The 26,712-nt window shown below is 42.1% G+C and overlaps 1 protein-coding gene across 1 annotated transcript in view; it reads right to left on the bottom strand.

Annotated features, from left to right (window-relative positions):
• The window catches only part of DPYD (dihydropyrimidine dehydrogenase), a 2,479,659-nt gene that overhangs the window by 1,806,944 nt on the left and 646,003 nt on the right, over nucleotides 1-26,712 (bottom strand). The window lies entirely within an intron of this gene.

The raw sequence follows: 26,712 nt of genomic DNA, 5'->3' as shown, positions 1-26,712 counted from the left end.
AAGACACAACTAACACATGGAAAAGTGACAAGTACATATAGTCATGCGAAAAGAAAAGAGGTGGAGGAGTAAAAGGAGGGGGAGACACAGATATAGGCATGTCATGCCCTACAAAAAACAAAAAAGTGCGAAGCCGACACGGCCAGTCCGTTCCTGCCTGTGCGATCTCCGAGTCACCGGTTTGTGCCAGAGCCGCAGTGGACCCTGACGGCCATCCCCCCTCTCCCAATACTGGTGCCTGTCCGCTGGTGGGTCGAGCGAGCCCCCCTGTGGTGGAGGCAGGTCTAATCTTTTTAATTTAAATTGTCTCTCTAATTTGAATGAGTACACTTTAAATTCTTTTACAAGGATCTATTGGAGGGAAAGTCTCATGCCAGCAGCTGCGGTAATTCCAACTCCAGTAGCGTCCACTAAAGCTGCTGCACTTAAAAAGCTTTAATAAGGATCGAGCTTGGCGGTCAACCACAAGGCGTCCTAACGCCAGTCCCAGCCCCTGTGCCTTGGGGTGCCTCCCCGATGCTCTTCACTGAGTGTCCCGGGGGCCCGAACCATTTCTTTGAAAAAATTAAGTGTCCAAACTACAGATGATGCAGCTTGCTTAACAGCAGGGATAATCCGCTGACTAATAGACACTGCTACTAGGCACAAAGTATATCCTGGGCTAGATGCAGTTAAAAATTTGTAATTAGATACTCTCATTGGATGCTGAGAAAGCATTCCATAGAGTCTCCTGGCACGCCATATATTATTCTCTTAAAAAGCTTGGGGTAGGGCCCTGTATCGCAATACGTCACCTAGGCTGAAGATAAAAGGAACATTTTCATCACCTTTCATGATCACCAATGGGACAAGGCAGGGATGTCCTCTGTCCCCTCTCTTATACATCCTAGTGATGGAGCACCTGATCTCATCAATTCGCCATAACCCCAATATTAGGTGGAATGAGGAGGGAGACACCGAGTACAAGTGCTCTGCATTTGCTGATGATGTCCTAGTATATATCACTGAATCACATATATCCATCCCTGCTGTTATGGCTGAAAGAGATCACTTTGTTACATGGTCAAATTTTAAAATCAATGCAGCGAAGTCTGAGGCCCTCGATGTCTCCCTCGCCAAATCCATACAGGATTCCATCCTGTCCAACTTTCCCTTTGCCTGGCCCTCACAGGGTATCAAATACTTAGGAATTCATATTCATAGAGACCTCTCCCGTCTATGTTATCTTAATTTTGGGCCCTTTATTGAACAACTCCATACAGACCACGGTTGGCAAGTTAGAACTGTAAGAATCACTACGTGAACCACTGGTGTTTTGTGGAAAAGCACATGTGCACTGTGTTCCAAATTATTATGCAAAAAGTGTTTAGGAGTGATAAGGGAAGAATTTTTTTGTTTGTCAGTTAAACTCATTGATGGTGATGTGTGTCAGGGCTCTTTATATCACTGTAAGCAATTGCAGACACCTGTGCTCATTAGTTTGGCAGGTGTGTCCAATGAAAGTCAAGACTACTTAAGAAGGCTGTCTCACATTATTAAGCAGCCTACATTTTCTGCCAAATGGGAAAGAAAAAGGATGTGTCGGCTGCTGAGAAGCAACAAATTGTGGAGTGTTTAGGTCAAGGCATGACTACAATCAAAATTGCCAAGTCACTTCATCCTGATCATCGCACAATCAAAAAATAAGTAGCTGATTCACAGTACACACGTGTGTGTGCTGATAAGGGAAAATTGAGGACTCTTTCCTACAGGCAATTACGTCAGGTTAAAAGAGCAGCGGCAAAAAAGCCTTGTCATAGCAGCAGACAAGTTTTTGAAGCTGCTGGTGCCTCCAACGTCCCCCGAACAACAAGATGCAGGGTCCTTCAGAGGTTTGCAGCTGTGCGTAAGCCATCCTGTAGACCTCCTCTATCCACTGTACACAAGCAGAAATGGCTCCAGTGGGCCAAACAATATATGAAGACTGACTTCAAAACTGTTTTGTTCACCGATGAGTGCCGTGCAACACTCGATGGTCCAGATGGATGGAGTGGAGGATGGCTGGTTGATGGACACCCCATGCAAACACGGCTACGGCGCCAACAAGGAGGAGGTGGAGTAATGTTTTGGGCTGGAATCATGGGGAGAGAGATTGTCGGCCCCTTTAGGATCCCTGAAGGGGTAAAGATGAACTCCATAATATATGTGGAGTTTCTCAAACAGCACTTCCTGCCATGGTTCAAGAAGAATAACCGTGTATTCTGCAGCAAGATCATTTTCATGCATGATAATGCACCGTCTCATGCTGCACATAACACATCTGCATCTCTGGCTGATATGGGCATAAAAGGGGAAAAACTTATTGTGTGACCCCCATGCTCCCCTGACCTCAACCCCATTGAGAACCTCTGGAGCATCGTCAAAAGGAGTGTCTATGATGGCGGGAGGCAGTTCACATCTAAGCAACAGCTCTGGGAGGGTATTTTGTCCTCATGCAAAGCAATTGAAGCAGAAACCACCCAAAACCTGACAAATTCAATGGACGAGAGAGTTCAGAAGCTCCTTTCGAACAAGGGGTCCTATGTGCAAATGTAACATCACCTAGAATAAAGTTTTGAGTTGAAAACTGTTTGATTTCACTTTCTAATAACCTGCTAATGCTTATAATTTCAAAAATGACCATTTTTTTGTTCTTTATTAAAATGAAAAGGTTAATCGAAGAGTGTGGGGGATCTAAGAGTGTGGCAACCCAGTAGTCAGGATTATTTTGAATTCTGACAATCTGAGGGTCATGTTGCAGGTAGTGCAGCAAGAAGGCACTCATGTGTCTTGCGCATCTAGGAGCCCAAAAACTATTTTCCGGGCTAGATGCAGCTAAAAATTATTATTAATTTGAAAGCTGGTGGAGCTTAGTATAGATGGCCTAACAGAATCAGTACTGCAAACTGCTACAAAATCCAAATTATTTTCCAGCCGAGAAACAGATAAACATGATTAGTAATTTTAAATCTGGTGGAGTTTAGTATAGATGGCCTAATAGAATCAGTACTGCACACTGCTACAAGGCCCAAATTATTTTCCATCCAAGATACAGATAAACATGAATAGTAATTTTAAAGCTTAAAACGGTTGGTGAGGTGATTTTAACAAATCATCAAGCTTTTAGTCTCCCCAGCATGACACAGGGGTAGAAAAGTCGTTTCGGATCCATGATTTGTTCATCTTTATGAACGTTAGCCTGTCTACATTATCAGTGGAGAGCCACGTGCGCTTATCTGTCAGCACACCACCAGCAGCGCTGAACACACGTTCAGACAGAATGCTGGCTGCGGGGCATGACAAGATCTCCAAGGCATAAGTGGCGAGCTCCGGCCATTTATCCAAATTGGAAGCCCAAAAAGAGCAAGGGTCCAGTGACACAGTCATAGCTTCAATGTTTACTTGGAGATACTCCTGTACCATCGTCTCTAGGCATTGACTATGTGTCAGACTTCTTGTCTCCTGTGGCCTTGCAAAGGATGGGCTAAAAAAGTGGTGAAATGATTCCACAAAATTGATGTTACCAGCAGAAACGGTGTTTCTGTTACGTTTTGAGTGCTGAACACTCGACGGTCCCACGGTTGTCAAGTTGGAACTGTGAGATTCACTACGTGCACCACTAGTGTTTTGTGGAAAAGCACATGTAAGATTCTGCAACAGTCTCTGCTGATACTCCTGCATGCGTGCATCTCTTTCTATGGCAGGAATAATTTCTGCAAATTTACTTTTGTACCGGGGATCTAAGAGTGTGGCAACCCAGTAGTCAGGATTATTTCTAATTCTCACAATTCGAGGGTCATGTTGCAGGTAGTGCAGCAAGAAGGCACTCATGTGTCTTGCGCATCCAGGAGCACCAAGTCCCTGTTGTGTTGGTGGCGAGGTAACAATCATGCTTCCTTCCTCTGCCCTCTCCCCCCCAACCTCGCACAACAGAAATGTGATCAAGGTCTCCCTGATCTGATGAGTCTTCCATCAGTTCGTCCTCCACTTCTTCCTGGGCTCCTGCACCTTCCTCACTAGTTTGGCTGCTACCATGTGCCCTGGTAAAACCATCTCCCCCACCCTCACATGCCTGCCGCCTTGGTGCTGCCGACCGTCTGGACCTTGCAGATGTTAGCCCTTCCGCATACAACGCCTCCTCCTCTACTTCCTCCACCTCCTCTTGTGCCACCACCTGACTCCGAATTCTGTTTAACATGTGCTCCAGCATGTAAATCACCAGAATAGTCATGCTGATAATAGCATCGTCAGCACTAAACATCTTCGTCGCCATTTCAAAACTGTGCAGAAGGGTGCATAGGTCCCTGATCTGAGACCACTCCTCCAGCGTGATTTGCCCCACCTCTGGATCTCGTTGGCCCAGGCTATACGTCAGAACATATTGCACTTGGGCTTGTTGGTGCTGCCACAGTCGCTGCAACATGTGCAAAGTTGAATTCCACCGGGTAGGCACATCGCATTTTAGCCGGTGAAGTGGCAGGCCCAACAACTTCTGTAGAGATGTAAGTCGCTGAGCTGCTGGATGCGAACGGCGGAAGTGAGCACACAGCGACCGTGCCCTCTGCAGAAGGCCATCTAGTCCGTTATAGTGGGCTAAAAATTGCTGGACAACCAGGTTCAACACGTGAGCCATACAAGGCACGTATGTGACATTGCCCCGGCGAAGGGCCGCACCCAGGTTTGCAGCATTGTCGCACACGGCCTTCCCTGGTTTCAGGTCCAGTGGAGACAACCATTCACGAAACTGGTTTTCCAGAGCTGACCACAACTCCTCAGCTGTGTGACTCACATTTCCCAGACATTTCAAAGTAAAAACCGCCTAATGACGTTGAGCCCTGCTGCCAGCATAGTAAGGAGGTGTGCAGGATCCCTTTTGCGCAGTTAGAAAGCGTGTGGCATGACCAGACAGGCTTTGGGTGCAGGTGGAGGACCGAGAGGAGGTTGAGGAGGCAGAAGCAGTGGAGGAACTTCGAGATAAAGAGGATTGACGCACAACTTGTGGGGACGGCAAGACTTGGACAGCAGCCCCTTGTCCTGCTGTCACCATAGTTACCCAGTGCCCAGTCAGCGACATGTAACGCCCCTGTCCATGCCTACTCGTCCAAGTGTCTGTGGTGAAATGCACCCTGTCACACACAGAGTTTCTCAAAGAAGCGGTGATTTTGTGTGCGACATGCTGGTGGAGCGCAGGCACACCTTTCTTTGAGAAGTAGTGCCGACTGGGCATCTGGTACTGGGGCACTGCGACGGACGTAAGGTCTCGAAAATCCTCTGTGTCCACCAGGCGGAAAGGCAGCATTTCTGTAGCCAAGAGCTTGCAGATGGTGAAATTCAACCTCTTAGCTTTCTCATAGCTAGGAGGAAATGGTCTTTTACTTGTCCACATTTGAGGGACCGACGGCTGGCTGTTGTGCTTTGACGGGGTTGAGAAGGGTGTCCCCTTCAAACTGCCGGTCTGTGAGAAAGATGCAGGCGGACATGTTAGGTTGCCTTGATCCAAAGTTGGTGCTATCGATGTCGGACAGCGCTGAACACCAGCTGGTGTTTTCAACTCCAAAGAAAATGATGACCTGCCAATCACACTGGCTGTTGCGGGTAAAGAGGTGGCAGGTCTGCGTCCCAAAACATGTGTGACTGCTGTCCCCCCAGTCACAGAGGATGAAGAGGCCGCGGATGCGCAAGATGTGGCAGACGGTGGTTGGCCCGGCTGGCTAGGCCGCATTGTAGCACAGTGAGCTTCCCACTGCAATTTATGCTTCATATCCATGTGCCGGTTCATGCATGAAGTACTCAAACTATGTATTTTTTGGCCTCTACTTAGCTTTTGCTGACAAATGTTACAGATAAAACGAGTTGGGTCCTCCTTATCGATCTGAAAAAATGCCCAGGCTAGGCAAGGTATAGCACCCATGAGACCTGAAGAGGCACCACGACTTGTGGTCAGAGGCAGAGTTGTGTTTGAGGATGCAGTTGTTGGCGTGCTTCCAGTACTACGTCTCTGTCCAGGAAGGCGCAACCTGACCTCGTCGTCACTAGCATCCTCCTTCACCTTCTCTGCTGACCTCATCGACTGGCTGACTGTGGGTTGACAGTAAGTGGGATCTCCAACCTCGTCATCATCACCATGTGTGTTATCACACCCGTCGTCCTCAGAGCCAACCTCTTCCTGCTCTGACAAAAAAATAAAGTTGTCGCTCCACTCAGGTATTTGTGTCTCATCATCGTCTTCATCATTGTCTCCACCAATAGGAGTTACAGTTTGGGAACGAGGGTCTACATTATGGTCAGAACCTTCTGCGTCTGGTCCTGGATCTGACTCAAAGATTCTGGGCATCAGTGCAGATCATTTCCTCATCTGGATTCACAAAAGCTCTGGAGCCGACCTCTGATTCCCAGGCTATAGTATGAGTAAACAGCTCTGCAGACTCAACCATCTCTTCTACCCCATACTCAGACGGGCAGCTGGAGACTTGGGAGCTGTGAGGAAACAAGTGCGATTGGGGTGACACCTCTGAGGACTGGAGTATTTGTAATGTTGAAGTTGAGGTGGAGGAGTACCCACTTAAAGGAGCATTTGATATCCGTTGCAGCACCTGCTGTTTTTGTGCCTCATCTGGAATTTGTAGCGATTGGCGTGGCCGTAAGAAAGGGATCTTATCACATTGTCCGCTAAAAGAAGTAGACATCTTAGTTTGGCTGGAAGATGGTCTTTCTTCTGCAGTTGTAACTGTTGCTTTAACACCTACCCCACGGACACAACGTTTTTTTCCCTTCCCAACACGCCTATTCCCCTTTCCACCAGCAGCAGGCCTTTTTCCACTTATTTTGGCGGATAACTAATTGACAAGTCTGGAGTTGTTTTCACAAAAAACAATGGATAGGAACCGAGCAGAGCTGAGTGGCCAAACTGTGGTATTAGCCCAAAAGTATTGACTGGGTTAGATGCGGATAAAAATTATTTTGAATTTGCAACCTGGTGGAGGTTAGTATAGATGGACTAATAGAACAAGTTCCACACACTGCTACAAGCCCAAGCCCAAATATTTTTTCAAAGCTAGATGCAGATAAAAATTATTTTGAATTTGCAACCTGGTGGAGTTTAGTATAGATGGACTAATAGAACAAGTCCCACACCCTGCTACAAGCATAAGCCCAAATATTTTTTCAGAGCTAGATGCAGATAAAAATTATTTTGAATTTGCAACCTGGTGTAGGTTAGTATAGATGGACTAATAGAACAAGTCCCACACACTGCTACAAGCCAAAGCCCAAATATTTTTTCAGAGCTAGATGCAGATAAAAATTATTTTGAATATGCAACCTGGTGGAGGTTATTATAGATGGACTTATAGAACAAGTCCCACACACTGCTACAAGCCCAAGCCCAAATATTTTTTCAGAGCTAGATGCAGATAAAAATTATTTTGAATTTGCAACCTGGTGGAGGTTAGTATAGATGGACTAATAGAACAAGTCCCACACACTGCTACAAGCCCAAATATTTTTTCAGAGCTAGATGCAGATACAAATTATTTTGAATTTGCAACCTGGTGGAGGTTAGTATAGATGGACTAATAGAACAAGTCCCACACACTGCTACAAGCCCAAGCCCAAATATTTTTTTCAGAGCTAGATGCAGATAAAAATTATTTTGAATTCGCAACCTGGTGGAGGTTAGTATAGATGGACTAATAGAACAAGTCCCACACACTGCTACAAGCCGAAGCCCAAATATTTTTTCAGAGCTAGATGCAGATAAAAATTATTTTGAATTTGCAACCTGGTGGAGGTTAGTATAGATGGACTAATAGAACAAGTCCCACACCCTGCTACAAGCCCAAGCCCAAATATTTTTTCAGAGCTAGATGCAGATAAAAATTATTTTGAATTTGCAACCTGGTGGAGGTTATTATAGATGGACTAATAGAACAAGTCCCACACACTGCTATAAGCCGAAGCCCAAATATTTTTTCAGAGTTAGATGCTGATACAAATTATTTTGAATTTGCATCCTAGTGGAGGTTACTATAGATGGACTAATAGAACAAGTAACACACACTGCTACAAGCCCAAGCCCAAATATTTTTTCAGAGTTAAATGCAGATAATAATTATTTTGAATTTGCAACCTGGTGGAGGTTAGTATAGATGGACTAATAGAACAAGTCCCACACACTGCTACAAGCCGAAGCCCAAATATTTTTTCAGAGCTAGATGCAGATAAAAATTATTTTGAATTTGCAACCTGGTGGAGGTTAGTATAGATGGACTAATAGAACAAGTCCCACACCCTGCTACAAGCCCAAGCCCAAATATTTTTTCAGAGCTAGATGCAGATAAAAATTATTTTGAATTTGCAACCTGGTGGAGGTTAGTATAGATGGGCTAATAGAACAAGTCCCACACACTGCTACAAGCCCAAACCCAAATATTTTTTCAGAGCTAGACGCAGATAAAAATTATTTTGAATTTGCAACCTGGTGGAGGTTAGTATAGATGGACTAATAGAACAAGTCCCACACACTGCTACAAGCCCAAATATTTTTTCAGAGCTAGATGCAGATACAAATTATTTTGAATTTGCAACCTGGTGGAGGTTAGTATAGATGGACTAATAGAACAAGTCCCACACACTGCTACAAGCCCAAGCCCAAATATTTTTTTCAGAGCTAGATGCAGATAAAAATTATTTTGAATTCGCAACCTGGTGGAGGTTAGTATAGATGGACTAATAGAACAAGTCCCACACACTGCTACAAGCCGAAGCCCAAATATTTTTTCAGAGCTAGATGCAGATAAAAATTATTTTGAATTTGCAACCTGGTGGAGGTTAGTATAGATGGACTAATAGAACAAGTCCCACACCCTGCTACAAGCCCAAGCCCAAATATTTTTTCAGAGCTAGATGCAGATAAAAATTATTTTGAATTTGCAACCTGGTGGAGGTTATTATAGATGGACTAATAGAACAAGTCCCACACACTGCTATAAGCCGAAGCCCAAATATTTTTTCAGAGTTAGATGCTGATACAAATTATTTTGAATTTGCATCCTAGTGGAGGTTACTATAGATGGACTAATAGAACAAGTAACACACACTGCTACAAGCCCAAGCCCAAATATTTTTTCAGAGCTAAATGCAGATAATAATTATTTTGAATTTGCAACCTGGTGGAGGTTAGTATAGATGGACTAATAGAACAAGTCCCACACACTGCTACAAGCCGAAGCCCAAATATTTTTTCAGAGCTAGATGCAGATAAAAATTATTTTGAATTTGCAACCTGGTGGAGGTTAGTATAGATGGACTAATAGAACAAGTCCCACACCCTGCTACAAGCCCAAGCCCAAATATTTTTTCAGAGCTAGATGCAGATAAAAATTATTTTGAATTTGCAACCTGGTGGAGGTTAGTATAGATGGGCTAATAGAACAAGTCCCACACACTGCTACAAGCCCAAACCCAAATATTTTTTCAGAGCTAGACGCAGATAAAAATTATTTTGAATTTGTAACCTGGTGGAGGTTATTATAGATGGACTAATAGAACAAGTCCCACACACTGCTATAAGCCGAAGCCCAAATATTTTTTCAGAGTTAGATGCTGATACAAATTATTTTGAATTTGCATCCTAGTGGAAGTTACTATAGATGGACTAATAGAACAAGTAACACACACTGCTACAAGCCCAAGCCCAAATATTTTTTCAGAGCTAGATGCAGATAATAATTATTTTGAATTTGCAACCTGGTGGAGGTTAGTATAGATGGACTAATAGAATAAGTCCCACACACTGCTACAAGCCGAAGCCCAAATATTTTTTCTGAGCTACATGCAGATAAAAATTATTTTGAAATTTCAACCTGGTGGTGGTTATCATAGATGCACTAATTGAACAAGTCCCACACACTGCTACAAGCCCAAGCCCAAATATTTTATCAGAGCTAGATGCAGATAAAAATTATTTTGAATTTGCAACCTGGTGGAGGTTATTATAGATGGACTAATAGAACAAGTCCCAAACACTGTTACAAGCCCAAGCCCAAATATTTTTTCAGAGCTAGATGCAGATAAAAATTATTTTGAATTTGCAACCTGGTGGAGGTTATTATAGGTGGACTAATTGAACAAGTCCCACACACTGCTACAAGCCCAAGCCCATATATTTTATCAGAGCTAGATGCAGATAAAAATTGTTTTGAATTTGCAACCTGGTGGAGGTTATTATAGATGGACTAATAGAACAAGTGCCACACACTGCAACAAGCCGAAGCCCAAATATTTTTTCAGAGCTAGATGCAGATAAAAATTATTTTGAAATTTCAACCTGGTGGAGGTTATTATAGATGGACTAATTGAACAAGTCCCACACACTGCTTCAAGTCCAAGCCCATATATTTTATCAGAGCTAGATGCAGATAAAAATAATTTTTAATTTGCAACCTGGTGGACGTTATTATAGATGGACTAATAGAACAAGTCCCACACACTGCTACAAGCCCAAGCCCAAATATTTTTTCAGAGCTAGATGCAGATAAAAATTATTTTGAATTTGCAACCTGGTGGAGGTTTGTATAGATGGACTAATAGAACAAGTCCCACACACTGCTACAAGCCCAAGCCCAAATATTTTTTCAGAGCTAGATGCAGATAAAAATTTTTATGATTTTGCAACCTGGTGGAGGTTAGTATAGATGGACTAATAGAACAAGTCCCACACACTGCTACAAGCCCAAATATTTTTTCAGAGCTAGATGCAGATAAAAATTATTTTGAATTTGCAACCTGTTGGAAGTTAGTATAGATGGACTAATAGAACAAGTCCCACACACTGCTACAAGCCCAAGCCCAAATATTTTTTTCAGAGGTAGATGCAGATAAAAATTATTTTGAATTTGCAACCTGGTGGAGGTTAGTATAGATGGACTAATAGAACAAGTGCCACACACTGCTACAAGCCCAAGCCCAAATATTTTTTCAGAGCTAGATGCAGATAAAAATTATTTTGAATTTGCAACCTGGTGGAGGTTAGTATAGATGGACTAATAGAACAAGTCACACACACTGCTACAAGCCCAAGCCCAAATATTTTTTCAGAGCTAGATGCAGATAAAAATTATTTTGAATTTGCAACCTGGTGGAGGTTAGTATAGATGGACTAATAGAACAAGTCCCACACACTGCTACAAGCCCAAGCCCAAATATTTTTTCAGAGCTAGATGCAGATAAAAATTATTTTGAATTTGCAACCTTGTGAAGGTTAGTATAGATGGACTAATAGAATGATGCTATACCCAAAAGGTTTTACTTCACTAAGTGCAGTAAAAAAATTTGTCTTCTTTACATAGGTGCTGTAGCTTGCAACATAGATAGGCTACTCCACTGACTAACACACACTGCAAGAGGCCAAAAAGGATTTGCTTTGCTAAATTTAGCCAAATGCTGTGAAAAAAACTTGCACAGCACTGGCACAGACCTGCCTGGCAAAAAGTTTTAGGAACTGATATAACCTATCCCTCAAAAGGACTGCAATTACAATTAGTCTTTACTCCCAACCTATCTATTTAAGAGCACAGACCTGCCTGATAAAAGTGGTAAGAACTGATTTAACCTAGCCCTCAAAAGGACTGCAATTACAATTAGTCTTTACTCCCAACCTATCTATATAAGAGCACAGACCTGCCTGATAAAAGTGATAGGAACTGATGTAACCTAGCCCTGAAAAGGACTGCAATCACAACTATTCCCTACTTCGAAACTATCTGTAGATTTGTGCGAAAATTGGCTTGAAATTAACACTGAAAGTATAGCGCGCACAGCAACAGCGGTGTCGTCTAACACGCAGCTGCAGCAGTGAGAAAATGGTGGCGATGTGGAAAATGGCTGGGTCTTATAGGGCAAGGACATGTGACATACACTGAAAATGACAAATGCCCTTGCTTGTGTGAAAAAAAGCACTTCGCTCCGTGTGTGCGCTGCTGATAGGCTGACAGATTGCACCTCCCCACTGTAAATGCGGGAAAGAGAAAAAAAAATGGAGATCTTCATTATTTATGCAGAGATCCATCCCCTGCCCCTCCCCCCGCCCCGCTGTACACTCAAACTGCATATTAACATTAATTTTCATCATTACTGAGAAAAAATCCAGTTATGATTTTGGTGCATGAACAGTTATCGAACATAACCTCGAACAGCCGAATTTTTTTCAAATTGTTCGTGTTCGCCGAACGGCTCGAACATCGCCCAAAACAGCTCGAATTTGAGATTCGACTCAAACACCGCTCATCTCTAATTGTGTCGTGTGCTTTTGTCGCCAGGCACTGCCATATTCATTCCGCGGGCATTGCTTGTGACAGAAGAGATGTTGGAATCCGAAGCTCTGGATGGCGAAAGCTCTGTCTAGCCACTTAGATTAGGGTGGCTGGGACCTACAGTCTGACAGTGTGGGTGTATGTGCTGTTTTGTATCAGTTATCAGCTCTCTTCTCTAGTCTATTAGAGAGTGCCATACCTTACATAACCTTTCAGCTTACTGCTGGAAGCTGCCAGATATAGCCTTGTGATCCTCTAGTTTAGTCCTTTCTGTGCAGCTCCTGTGTAGTATAATTGTTTCCTTTTTCACCTCGGCTTGTTTTACTGACTATTTTTGCATATTTTGATTTTGTACTTTTCCTGCCCGCTTGGTTCTGACCTGGCTACCTGACCACTTTTGCAAGCCTACTTTAAATAACAGCAGCTTATGCCGTGGCCCCAGCCTCTGCTTAAGTCCAGATCTCTATATAGGGATTAAAGGGTGAAGGTCAACTTCTGGGATCTGGTAAGCAGAGTGGCTTGTGCTAAGCCTGTCCGTGGTAGCCATTTTAGAGGTTCCAGGTGACTACTGACAGAGCCCCACTACAAATCAGGACCTGTAAGACCACTCTTGATCTGGAGGACCTCGCATGTCTATTCAATACACTGAGAGTCCCTTGATGTCACTGGGATCTGTGTCATGAAGTCATCCGCTTGTGAAGGCACTACAGTGAAATTAGTTATTATTTCTCTCTAACAAAATATTCATCCTTGTCCCTAAGTCAAGGATAAGGTTTTGTTCACACAAGATGCTATTTTTACTGTGCATTTTGTCATGCAAATAAAATACATGAGATTTTTAAAATCTCATTCAAACAGTAAGTTTATTTTCCCTGCATTTTTTGAACTGGGGTGAATTTAATAAAGCACCGCTCCAGCGGGTTTTTTTTTTAGCATTGGAGTGGTGCTTTAATTGTAAGTCCGGCTACAGGTTTTCCATTGACCTCATGCTACAGCTCTCAAAGACTATTATGGGGCAGAGCAAGATAGCAATGGATGCTGAAATTTAGGGCTATCCTCTTCAGCAATGAGTGCTAATTTCATCTTGGTTGCAATGACAACTGGAAATTGGACTGGAGACCACATGGGCAATGCTTTGAAGATGCCTTCAGAAGGCACGTGAAAGCGTCTCTAGAGCTGTTTTTCAAAATGATAAAACCAGACCACATGTTGTTCATGCTACTGTGAGCAGTCTGCATAGCTTAAATGTACTAACACAGGCTACAGCATCTCCAGATTTGTCTCCCATCGAGCACATCTGGAACATCATGGTCAACAATGGCAAAGGGAGCTGCCAGCAGTGGATCTTAATGATTTGCCTAAGCGCATTTAGCATGTAAAAACATTCCTCAACCAACCATCAATAACCTCATAGATAGCATGCCAAAGAGTGTAAATGGGTTTTTTCAGACTCAATGCTGAATAAACCGAGATGTTTTGAACATTTGTTTCCTTTTTTTTTTTTTTATTTGTAGATCAGTAACATGTCTATCAATTCTGTGATTTTTATAATTCCTCATTCCATTCTTGTTGTTTCAATTTCAATGTTGAGGAGTGTAAGTGAAAAAACTTATAAAGTTAGAGTTACACAGAGCTACAGTATGGATTCATGGCAGTTTCTGAGGGATGTATTTTGGATCCATACATACAACACCATAATATAGTTCTGTCTTTTAGGCTGTAGTGGGGAAAGCCAAAAAGAGTTAAACCTGTATATGACTTTTCAAATTGAGAGCCAATTACTTCTGAGGATTACACTACCTACTATCTCAGATATTTCTAGAGAAAATCATGCTATTATGTCCATACTGACAGTATTATATTGAAGGAGAACATGTTAATTCTTGGAGGCAGCGCAAGAGAACATAAGGTAAAACTAAAAAGATTCTTAAGAGACTCTAATGAAATAAATATTAAAGTTCTGGATCAATTTTTATTTTTCTCACTTTTGGGGGAAAACTCTGTAGAAATCCTACTGTGCTATTCTGGAGACCTTGGTCATTCACGTTACACTACACCAAGTACCTAAATTAAATTTACTGCTCTGGAGAGACAGTATTGATGATAAATTATTTTTATTGCTCACACTGCTTGGCTAATTCTACTTTTTAAAAAAATAAAGATCTTCATTATAATGACTGCAAAGTTAAATAGCTTTACATACTGAATATCTTAGAAACGGACGTCGTCGTCATATAAATAAATCCCATTCTCTGGAGTGTCGTGGTCAATTCTGCATTCATACAATAGTTGTGAACAGACAATACATTAGTGATTGCAGCTGGAAGCACAATCACCCAAGAGCTGCTCATGCAATTCGACACAGTTGCATTAAAATAGATTTAATTTGCTTAGTGAGTAATTTTGTTCCTGACAATTATATAGCACTTTGGACCTTTCATCATTGGAGGAACAATTCTGTTCGTAGCACTTTTAACTATATCATGTGAAAATAATGAGAAGCATGCAAGAATATTAATCATACGGATGCCATAAAAATATAGGCAAGATTTCAATATACCCTTAGAGAATGACTATGGACAAAAATAACAGAATGCAATCTAAAAAAATTACTTCTCAAGGGTTGCGCTATTTAGTGTAATTTTTTAAACACCCCATTAGGGAATTTTGACTTAACAGACAAATTCCCCATTGAGGATTTCCATCTACAGTATAGAGTGGCTACATAGACTGTCTCTCACTCTCGAACTAGAAATACAGTTGAGAAAAAAAGATTCACACTGCTCTGATCAGACGTCCAGTTTAGTTTTATATGGCAGCCAAAGAAGAGCCGTCATCACTCCTGAAGCCAAAATCCTTGGCACCACTGGTGATTACTAGTAACAAGGCCTCATGCAAACGTTGCAGACCTAGGGAAGGAGTGGGGGGGTTGTAGTTGGGAGCTCACCATGCTGGAGTCTGAATCTGGTGGGCAAAGCCAGTTCAAAAGAAAGAGTAATGAGGATCTGTATCCGGAACAACCATCCGAGTAAAATATTTGATTTATTGAAAAAAAAAACATTTAAAAACAGAAATACAAAATGGAAGCCTGACGCGTTTCTGGTGCAGCAGAGGCACCCTTAGTCATAGGATGTCTCGCTGACTTCTTGCCTGTTCTGCATGGGACGATCTCTGGTGATATACGTGCTTCATTTCGCCTCTTATCAAAAGTGCAGCACATTTTTTTCTGGGCTGCTCTGTCAATGGGGCATGACTTGAGACGTCATCCTGCTAGACAGCAGGGAGCCGGCTGTCAATCAGCATGATATTGGCAGAGATGCCACGTCAACAGAGCAGAGCAGAAAGGAGAACATTGCTCTGTCGATGTGATGTCAGTGGAAGCAGCAGTATCATCAGCAGGAGAGGTTCATAATCACTCTGATCTGACAGAAATCGTCCCAGGGCACAACAGGCAGGTATTTAGCAATGACCTGCCAGTAATTTATTAGCTCCATACACAAAAATTATAAAAATCCCAAATAACCCTTTTAATGCTGGACTAACCAAGGCAAATCTTTTTTGTTCAATTCTAACCAGTCTATTGCTGCTAATGCGTGTGGATTTCCTGAAACAGAAAGTAGGAGTCTAGAATAGTCTCAGTAGCCAATCTATAAATCGTAAGATACACGATAGTATATATGTAAAAATAGCAAAATGTAATTTTTTCATTTTCTGATGATGCATTCCCTTTAAAACAATGGTAATATATTGCATCAAATAATTCTTTTTTTCCCAGATTTGTAGATTTGCTAAGCAGGATAGTGTAAAATAACTTTTGAGCTCCCTGTCTGGTACTTTTGGGGGCTGGATACTGCTATACCCACTTGTATAGCTCTATCAGGGCAACATAGATCCAATTTTAATATGTAAGTCATAGTGACCGATTCCTTTTAAAGGGGCTCTATCAGCACAGAATGACTGTTGAAACCAAGAACAGGTGCTCAGTGCTTCATGGCGGGAGCCAATCATTTAAATAAACCTTCCCGCTTGCTTGTTTTCCCTCTATCTCTACCATTCTCTGGCTCTTTGAAGTCAGAGATGTCAATCAAAGAAGAGGCAGCTGGGGGGAAAAGATAAAGGGAAAACAAGTAGGTGGGAAGGTGTATCTAATTGTTTGGCCCCACCACGAAGCACCAAGTGCCTGTACTCGGTTTGAACATTAATTCTGTGCTGGCAAAGTCCCTTTAAAAAAGTATTTAGACAAATATTGACAATTTGTTATAAATCTTATATTTTGAATGTCCAAAAAAAAGAGATAGATGACTTTTTTTTTTACACTTATTTCTTCTATTTTTGCACCCGTTTATTCTTTTTCAAACTCTACAATTTTAATATTGAATATTTGTTAGGCTTTTACATAGTATATGTAGCATAGCCATTACATGAATACGGTAATAAATTTTGCCTTAAGTGCTACAGATGCAATTCACTTAAATTGAAACATTTTACAGTTACAAAGAGACATGCTAATTGTCACTGAAGATAAATTTATATTTACAGCACTTGAAACATGAAACGCTTCTACAACTCAATCCAAATGAGCCGAATGTTGACTTTGAAGTGAACAGACATAAAAAATGACTCACGTTTGAAGACTATTCCGCAGTTTTTTACAGTTTAAAGTAATCGTATTAATTGCACAGTTTATTAGCCTTGGTTTGCTTATTTCTTTCCATGTTGGAAAAAAAAATTACAAATAAAAATATATAATTGGTAATAAAGAAAGAATGAGGACAAAGATTGAAAAACAATTAACAATAGTATCAAATAAGACTCCACTTATTTTTTCGTTTTATGCTTTCGACGAATACGAATAGCACAATCTGTAGTGCTGTTCTTGGCATCCATGGAAAACAACCCAATGGAAACCTGTTGCATAGTCATTGAGAGGCGTCAAAATTTGTTAAGCTCTGTTTAGTTAGAGCCGATATGATTCATGCATTAACAAAAACCATGTGATCGTTATTTTACTTTTATGTGAACAGAGCTTAGCTCAGGCAAACTGACATATTCTCATGACATGTGACAAGATCAAATAATCAAAACTCTATTTAAAGTGGTAGTAAAACAGCATTCTACTTTTCTGTCTATCAGAACAAATGTACTATTACTCCTTCACCTTTATGTAGTACGTGGAAGGTACACAGTCACTGAGCCTCAATTATTGAAACTGCTTTGCCCAAAAGAGAGATTTTGACTATGGCAATTAAAGGGAGTCTGTTGGGAGGTTTTTGCTACCTCATCTGAGAGCAGCATAATGTAGGAAGAGAGACCTTGATTCCAATGATATATTACTTAGTTTACTGGGTGCAGCAGTTGTGACACAATCAGAGTTTTTAGATGGAGCATATAGCAGAGCTCAGAAAGTTAATCCCTCCCACACCACAGCTTTCTGTGTACATTGTATATTGACAGTGTTATAGCAGAAGATGGAGTCCCTCTAGTTTAATGACCCCATCTATGCTATATAAGTCTGACAGTTATTTTAGGTGAAAACAACAGCAAGCTGAAATGTTCCTTCTTGTATCCATAGCGTGTCCTTGCTAAGAAGATAACGTGTCCTCCCTGGCCAGATGTTTATTCTTGTAGCAAAAATGTGTTCTTGCAAGATGATAATGTGGCCTTGCTAGCCAGATACGTCTAATTAAATATTTTAAAGCATACAGAAACTAGCTTTCTCGCTTGTTCAGCTAAACTGTATAATCGAACCATATATGGCAAATCTGTTTCCTGCCTTCAGGGTGTATATCAACCCTGTGTTTTGTAATAACCCTGTGTTTTTTCCTGTGTCTCATTCTCTCCGATATCGTAATCGAAAGGATAGAAGACCCAGAATGCAGTGACGACAGCTGGCGCCCGAACAGGGACCTTGAGTTAATCTACCCAGGGGTGCTCGACCGGTCCGAGACGTGGGACGAGTGAAGCTCTCTGTTGGTGATATATACAGCGCTGATATAAGAATAACTGTTATATTCTACCTAATTATATCACTGCATAGAAGAGACTCCCTCACCCCCGAGCGGTCGGCTCCCCAGGTAATTCACAGATTGTTGTCTGGCTCAGGTCCCTTTGAACCAGTAGAATCCCTCAGATAAATTGACAGTCCTGCCTTCTATTCTTTGGAAAACTTATGAATGAAAGTATGGATCCAATGATTGTGTTGTGGGTGTGTATCGGAATTGGTGTTTTTGATCTGTTTTTCTGGCTGGTGTATAAGCCCTGGAAGGCTAGTAGTGGAATGGTTCAGAAACCTTTGTGGCCCATTGTCCAAGTGACCATTGTCTAAGTGACTGAGGAGTCTCTTCTAGGTGAGGAGAACCAAAAGAATGGGGAACCAAAATGCCAAGGAAGGCATTATAGCCAAAGACTTAGTAGTACGCAGAGAAGGGAAACTGGCACTGATTGGAATTGACAAAATATTGTGTAAAGCGGGAATGAATGAGAAATGAGAGATGAATGGAGAGAAATGGAAATCCTTCTTTAACTCCTATCATGGATGGCTGAAAGATAAGGGTCTGTTGAAGACAGTGGATGTATGGATGAATGCATGCGCTTATTTTGAAGGAAAGATTGAAGAACTAGGAGACGGATGTTACAGACTGACAAATACTGGAATGACAGATTTTCCTCCCTGTCCACTCCCGACGTCACCCCCACCCCAGTACCAGAATTCCCAGGAACTTAAATGTTGGGTTTGCCCCAGATGTGGACAGCAGAATCCCTTGACAGTAGACATCTGTGTGGCGTTGGAGGACCGAGACCCCACCCAGCTAGAGTATTCCCAATGCGGACGGTAGTTGTGCCAGGAGCACCAGGAGCAGCAGCAGCAGCAGGGGGGGATGCAGTGGTTCCAGGTCAGGAAACTCGCACAATGTTAATGTATAGACCATGGAGTCCCTCAGAGCAGTTGGCGTTGATCTCCCTGCTGCCAGATCCGTCCCAGTCCCCTATGGGTTTTGCCAGAATGATCACCACCATACAGGATACGTTCCATGCCACTAGAATAGATCTACAGGGGGTAATTAAGGGAAAATTGGCAGATGAAGCTCGGTATGACAGACTGACGGACGAAACTTATAAACTATATGACAGTAGAACGGGCCCTGATGTAGCGGAGGCTAATGATGCAGCAGCCGGGGTTCTGTACGTAAAAGCATTGGAAAAGGCATGTAAAGACAGACAGGCAGAGAGGCAGGTTACACTAGAAGACCGGGTTCAAGGTAAGGAAGAAGACCCCAAAGATTACTTTTGGGCACTAAGGAGAACCTGGTCAGAAATGGGATTTATTCCCTAAAATAAGACTAGTGAGAGGGTATTAGTAAGTGCTTTCATGAATGGACTAAAGAAGGAGATTGCAGAGAAGGTAAAAGCAAGTAGACCAGACTGGAGATCAGTGAAAGCAGAGGATTTGGCTAGAATAGCCCAGGGGGCACAGCATGACATAGCGCAGGCAAAGAGAGCTGCCAGAGTACACATAATAGAGACTACCCCTAGAAACAACAGAGACAAAGGACGGACTGCAGGAGGAGGACAGAGACTATGCTATGGATGTAAAAAGCCTGGACATTTTAGAAAGGACTGTAGGACCAACCCGTATCCAAATGCTCAGAGTTTGGGTCCTCCAGCTGACCAAACAACGCCCCCATAGGATGAGGGTAGCTTGCACATGAACCCCCTCATCTCTTTACCCCCAACTCCCAGTTGTATAGTGCAGGTGAACCCACCAGGGGGACATGAAATCAATTTTCAAGTAGATACGGGGGCCGACAATTCAGTAATTACGCAAGGTGATTGGCCAAACACTGACACTGATTTTTCACATCATGTCATTGCCACCCCCTTCAATTCCCCGTCTGTCCTGCTCCCTGTCACTAAGAGAATTCCCCTGCAAATTCAAGGAGCTACTGTACATAGCCAGCTCATGGTATCGCCCCAAGACCAATGTAACCTTTTGGGAAATGATGTGTTGTCCCAATTACAAGCACATATTGAGTATCATCCCGATGGCACTGTCACCATGACCCCAGGTTTAAAACCAAGTACCCTTTGCAAAATTATGTCACTAGAAATTGCCAGCATAGAAGAGACAAATGAGTTTCCCCCGATATTGGAGCATACTGTACCACATGATTTTTGGGCCTCAGACAAAACAGATGTTGGTAGGTTAAGAGTTCAACCAGTAATGGTAAAATTAAAACCAGGAGCAATCTTACCTCAACAGAGGCAGTATCCCCTTAGCTCGGCTCAGGAGAATGCCATAGCCCAGCAAGTCCAAAAATTACTACACAGGGGAGTCCTAGTCAAAACTCAGTCACCTTGCAATTCTCCCCTGTTCCCAGTAAAGAAAAACAGTGTGCCAGGACAACCAGCCGCATATAGAATGGTCCATGACCTCCGGTTGGTTAACAAAGCCACAGAACTTCTAACACCAGTTGTGCCCAACCCGCATACTCTTCTGTCACAGATACCTTCTAACTCTCTTTGCTTTTCAGTGGTCAATTTGGCAAATGCATTTTTCAGTGTACCATTACATCCTGACTGCCAGTACTTGTTTGCTTTCACATTCCAGGGTAGTCAATATACATGGACAGTGTTGCCACAGGGTGCCCAGAATTCACCCACAATGTACACTGCAAGTCTGCAGGAAATACTGGAGGGATGGTCTGAACCACATATCGTTGTTTTGCAATATGTTGATGACCTGCTCATTTGTGCCCCTTCTAGGAAACAATGTCATAGTGTAACTATATCGCTTATGTTGTTTCTCTATCACGCTGGCTGCAAGGCATCGAAAGATAAGCTTCAGTTTTGTAAATCTTCAGTCACCTTTTTGGGACATTGCATTACACCAGGAGTTCGTCATTTAACAAATGCACGCAAGCAAGCAGTACAGGCATTCACCGTCTCCATTAATGTTGCAGCCCTCAGAACTTTTCTTGGACTGGTCTCCTATTGCAGACAGTGGATTTATGCCGTCTCTATTTTGATGCAGCCCCTCTATGACTGTCTTACCCCAACACCTTTTGTACTAACACCAGAGGCAATAGACTGTTTTTATTCACTCAAAAAATGTATTTTGGCCACTCCAGCTTTGGGTACCCCTAACTATGAGCTCCCATTTACTCTGTACCTTCATGAACAAGCTGGACATGCAGCAGGAGTTTTAACTCAAACACACAGTGATAATCAGAGACCTGTTGCCTACTTTAGTGGCAGATTGGATGCGGTAGCCAGAGGTGCGCCATCCTGCGTATGTGCTCTGCATGCTGTTGGACTATTACTCCATAAATCCGCAGACATTGTTCTAGATCATCCGCTCACCGTGCTAACAACTCATGATGTCTACACTTTATTGAATCAAGTGCAACCTGCTCACCTCTCAGCAGCACGTCATCTCAGGTTACAATGTGCACTGTTAATGCCTCCCAATGTTTCTTTACAGAGGTGTACTACCATGAATCTAGCAACTTTGTTACCTCTCTCGGATCTAAAGGAGGGGTCAGGTACTGTGCTATTTAAGGAAGATCCAAGAGAGGATGTTCCACATGACTGTGTACAAATGATGGCACAAGAAACGGCAGGTTTACCTACTGTATTTGAACATGAATTAGAAAATGCAGATTTTGAATTTTTTGTAGATGGATCCCGTCACCAGGACGATTCAGGTACTTTCCATACTGGATATGCAGTTGTCTCCCTCAATGCAGTTATCAAGGCAAAACCAATGCTCCCACACCAATCGGCTCAAGAGGCCGAACTTAGGGCCCTAACCGAGGCCAGTAAACTAGCAGAAGGTAGTGTTGTTAACATTTACACGGATTCTTCTAGGTACGCATTCGGTATAGCGCATGATTTTGGTCCAATATGGAAGTCAAGAGGTTTCCTGACGGCAGCAGGACACCCCATAAAGAATGCTGATGCGGTCCAGCAGTTAATTGATGCACTACAACTACAACTACTATAGGATTTTTACAGGATGAAAATGGAGAAATGGTAAGAGAGGATGTTGAGAAGGCCGAACTTTTTAATTCCTATTTTGCATCTGTTTTCTCTCAGAAAGAAAATGTAACATCAACTGATCTTCACTGTCCTTTTAAAGGAATAGAGGAATCCAAGTTATCTGTAAACAGAAAGATTGTGAGGGAATATTTAGCTAACATAAATGAGTTCAAGTCTCCAGGTCCAGATGAATTACACCCCAGAGTACTGAAGGAGATCGTAGAAGAAATTTTAGAACCACTCTCCATAATCTTTGAAAATTCTTGGAGAACAGGAGAAGTCCCAGAAGACTGGAGAAGAGCAAATGTTGTTCCTATCTTCAAAAAGGGGAAGAAGGTGGACCCAGGGAACTATAGGCCGGTGAGTCTGACTTCTATACCAGGAAAGATCTTTGAACAAATTATTAAACAACATGTATGTAAGTACATGGATAAGAATGAAGTGATTAACCAGAGTCAGCATGGGTTTGTAACTAACAAGTCATGTCAGACTAACTTAATTTCCTTCTATGACAGAATCACTGACTGGGTGGATCAGGGAAATGCTGTAGATATAGTATATCTTGACTTCAGCAAAGCATTTGACAAAGTATCTCACACCATCCTTATTGAAAAAATGACCAAGTATGCAATGGACCAGGCAACTGTTAGGTGGATTCATAACTGGCTTAGTGATCGGACTCAAAGGGTGGTTGTAAATGGCTTCACATCCAGCTGGATGAATGTCTCAAGTGGGGTACCACAGGGCTCCGTCCTGGGACCTGTATTGTTCAACATCTTTATCAATGATTTAGATGAAGGAATTGAGGGTAAACTGATTAAATTTGCTGATGACACAAAGCTAGGAGGGATAGCTAATACTAGAGAAGAGAGAGAGAGGATTCAAAAAGACCTAAATAAACTGGAGCAGTGGGCAGCAACCAACAGAATGGTTTTTAACAGGGAAAAATGCAAAGTACTACATCTGGGCAATAAAAATGAAAAAAGCATATACAGAATGGGAGGAATAGAGCTAAGCAACAGTACATGTGAAAAAGACATAGGTATACTAATAGATCATAGACTGAACATGAGTCAACAGTGTGATGCAGCAGCAAAAAAGGCAAATACAATTCTGGGATGTATTAACAGAAGCATACAGTCTAGATCACGTGAAGTCATTATCGGTCTTTACTCCTCTTTGGTCAGACCTCATCTGGAATACTGTGTACAGTTTTGGGCACCATATTTTAAAAAAGACATAGACAAACTGGAGCAAGTTCAGAGAAGAGCAACCAGAATGGTGACTGGTCTGCAAACCATGTCCTATGAGGAACGGTTGCAGGATTTGGGAATGTTTAGCTTGCAAAAAAGAAGACTGAGAGGAGACTTAATAGCTGTCTACAAATATGTCAAGGGCTGTCACATTGTAGAAGGATCATCTTTATTCTCATTTGCACAAGGAAAGACTAGAAGCAATGGGATGAAACTAAATGGGAGGAGACACAGATTAGATATTAGAAAAAACTTTTTGACAGTTATGGTGATTAATGAGTGGAACAGGCTGCCACGAGAGGTGGTGAGTTCCCCTTCAATGGACGTCTTCAAACAGAGGCTGGACAGACATCTGTCTGAGATGATCTAGTGAATCCTGCTTTGAGCAGGGGGTTGGACCAGATGACCCAGGAGGTCCCTTCCAACTCTACCATTCTATGATTCTATGATTCTATGATACCCAAAAAAGTAGCCGTCATAAAGATCCAGATCAAGACTCTAGCAGCCATACGCTGCAACCTGGAGACTGGGTGGTTATAAAAAGACACGTGAGAAAAAGCCTAGATCCACGGTTTGACGGACCCTTTCAAGTTCTGCTGACCACAAGTACAGCCGTTAAGCTAGAGGGAAAAGAGACCTGGATCCACGCATCCCATTGCAAAAAGATACTAGGAGAACCAGCGGACAAAGAATGAAGACATTGTTTATACTTAACTGCATCCTTGCGACCACAGGTGCATGGACTACGTTAGGCACCACAGATGGAGATGACAATAGATTCATTAGACTCCATCTTGCTCTAATCGATGGACTAAAGGAGCAAAACCAGACCATTGCTAACTGTTGGATATGTACACATGCCCCTGTGACGTCGACTAGCATACCCTTTCTCGCTGTCCCAGTCTCATGGGAAGAGATAAACTTTTGGGTGAACTGCTCAGATACTTTGGCCAATAATTCCACACAGAGATTTTCCTTTCTAAATCCCGCTAATTGGATTAAAGTTATTGGTGGGTGGTTGGCTGGTATAGTGCAAGCGATTTTTCAGGTTTTACTAGTGTGCCTTGCGGTTTATTTGGTTTTTAAGCTTTTTCTAATGTGTATTCAGCGTTGTACTAAAAGAAAACAGAGATTCGTATTGATAAATGAAGGAACAAAAGGATGGAATGTTATAGCAGAAGATGGAGTCCCTCAAGTTTAAAGACCCCATCTATGCTATATAAGTCTGACGGGTATTTTAGGTGAAAACAACAGCAAGCTGAAATGTTCCATCTTGTATCAATAGCGTGTCCTTGCTAAGAAGATAACGTGTCCTCTCTGGCCAGATGTTTCTTCTTGTAGCAATAATGTGTTCTTGCAAGAAGATAACATGGCCTTGCTAGCCAGATACGTCTAATGAAATATTTTAAAGCATACAGAAACTAGCTTTCTCGCTTGTTCAGCTAAACTGTATAATCGAACCATATATGGCAAATCCGTTTCCTGCCTTCAGGGTGTATACCAACCCTGTGTTTTGTAATAAAGTTTAGAGCATGTTTAGACACATACATCCTTGTCCTGTGTCTCATTCTCTCCGATATCGTAATCCAAAGGTTAGAAGACCCAGAATGCAGTGACGACAACAGTAAGCAGCTTATCAGAGGAGGGGGAGTGATCGGACCAGTGCTTATGTGCACCGTGGTCTGAGCAGTGATCATCTTCTGGTGATAAAACCTTCATTGTATGGAAACAACAGCCTAATAAGTGACACTTCCCTGAAATCTGTGTCACAGCGGCTACATTATTTTGTCCTCAGATTACATAGAAAAAAACGTACTGACAGATTCCCTTTAAAGCATTCTTCCCACCTTAAATAGATCTTAGCTCTCAGGGTCTCAATATTCCAAATATTATAAAATTCTAGCTTATACTTAAATGTTTTCTTTTTGTATATCGTCAATGTTGTAAAAAAAATTCTTTCCTCTATATGAAAAAATTTTCTTTTTTCGTTTGCGAAGTTCTTGGTCTGAAAGTCAAGGACATAACTGTAGTAGGTACAAGGGTTGCATTTTCCCTTGAGCCATGAGGTCCCTTTGATCCATATGAGAGGACCAATACAATTAGACCCATGATATTTAGGGGCTCTGCAAGAGGTTTAACATGGGTACCCCTTACGCTTCAAACTATGCCACTGATAAATGCATTAATGCTTCAGTTTTCACTAGTTTGCAAATGTGTGTCTTCTTCTGCCCTAGTCAAATACTTTAATGCAAAATACCTGGATAAATTAATCAGCAATTGGAAGAAACCAACAAAATACTGTGCAGCACAGCACCTGATCACTAACTGTGAGAGAAGGCAAAGTCATGACCAGGGGTGGATTATTGTTTGCATCTGTCTACAATGAATTGACCTGCCAGCTAACATGACATTAGTAATATTTCCAGGCATAATGGATACATGAAAGAACTTTATATGCCATAAAATTGGGAGCACCATATTTCCATATGAAAACATAGGTGTTGCTTAAACCTGCTGGGCCTCAATGTAAAATCTATAACAAACATCTCTTAGGCTCAAGGGCATCTCTTGATGATGTGCCCGATCCTTTATGCAATGTTAAGGGTTACTGTATGAAGTTATATAATTATTAGTGATGGGCGAGCACTAAAATGCTCGGGTGCTTGATGCTCGGGTCGAGCAAATTGGGATGCTCGGGTGCTCGACCCGGGCAACGAGCCCAATTTAAGTCTATGGGAAACTCGAGCATTTTTCAAGTGGCTCCCCCTGGCGGTCTGCAGAGACCTAAAAATTGAACAAATCAATGAGAACAGTGCTCAAATAACATGGGAACAGCATGGGGAAGACCCCTGGAAGCATCTCTGACTCCCAGGTCACTGCTGTCAACAACATTCTCAGAGGTATTACGCCACTTGTACTGACTCACAATAAAACATACAAAAACGTTTCCTGGGAAATAACATCCTTTCCAGGGTAATGACTTGTATATAAGGCAAAATAAATATAAAAACAAAAATCCTCCTCCACACCTTGGACTATGTTCACACACAGCATTTTTGATGCGTTTTTATACTTTTGTATTGCTTTCAACC

This window comes from Phyllobates terribilis, unplaced genomic scaffold (genome assembly GCF_046119375.1).
Source record: "Phyllobates terribilis strain yellow unplaced genomic scaffold, ASM4611937v1 Scaffold_8__6_contigs__length_399053987, whole genome shotgun sequence".
NCBI classification, from domain to species: Eukaryota; Metazoa; Chordata; class Amphibia; order Anura; family Dendrobatidae; genus Phyllobates; species Phyllobates terribilis.
This window is presented reverse-complemented; position numbering and strand designations above follow the sequence as displayed.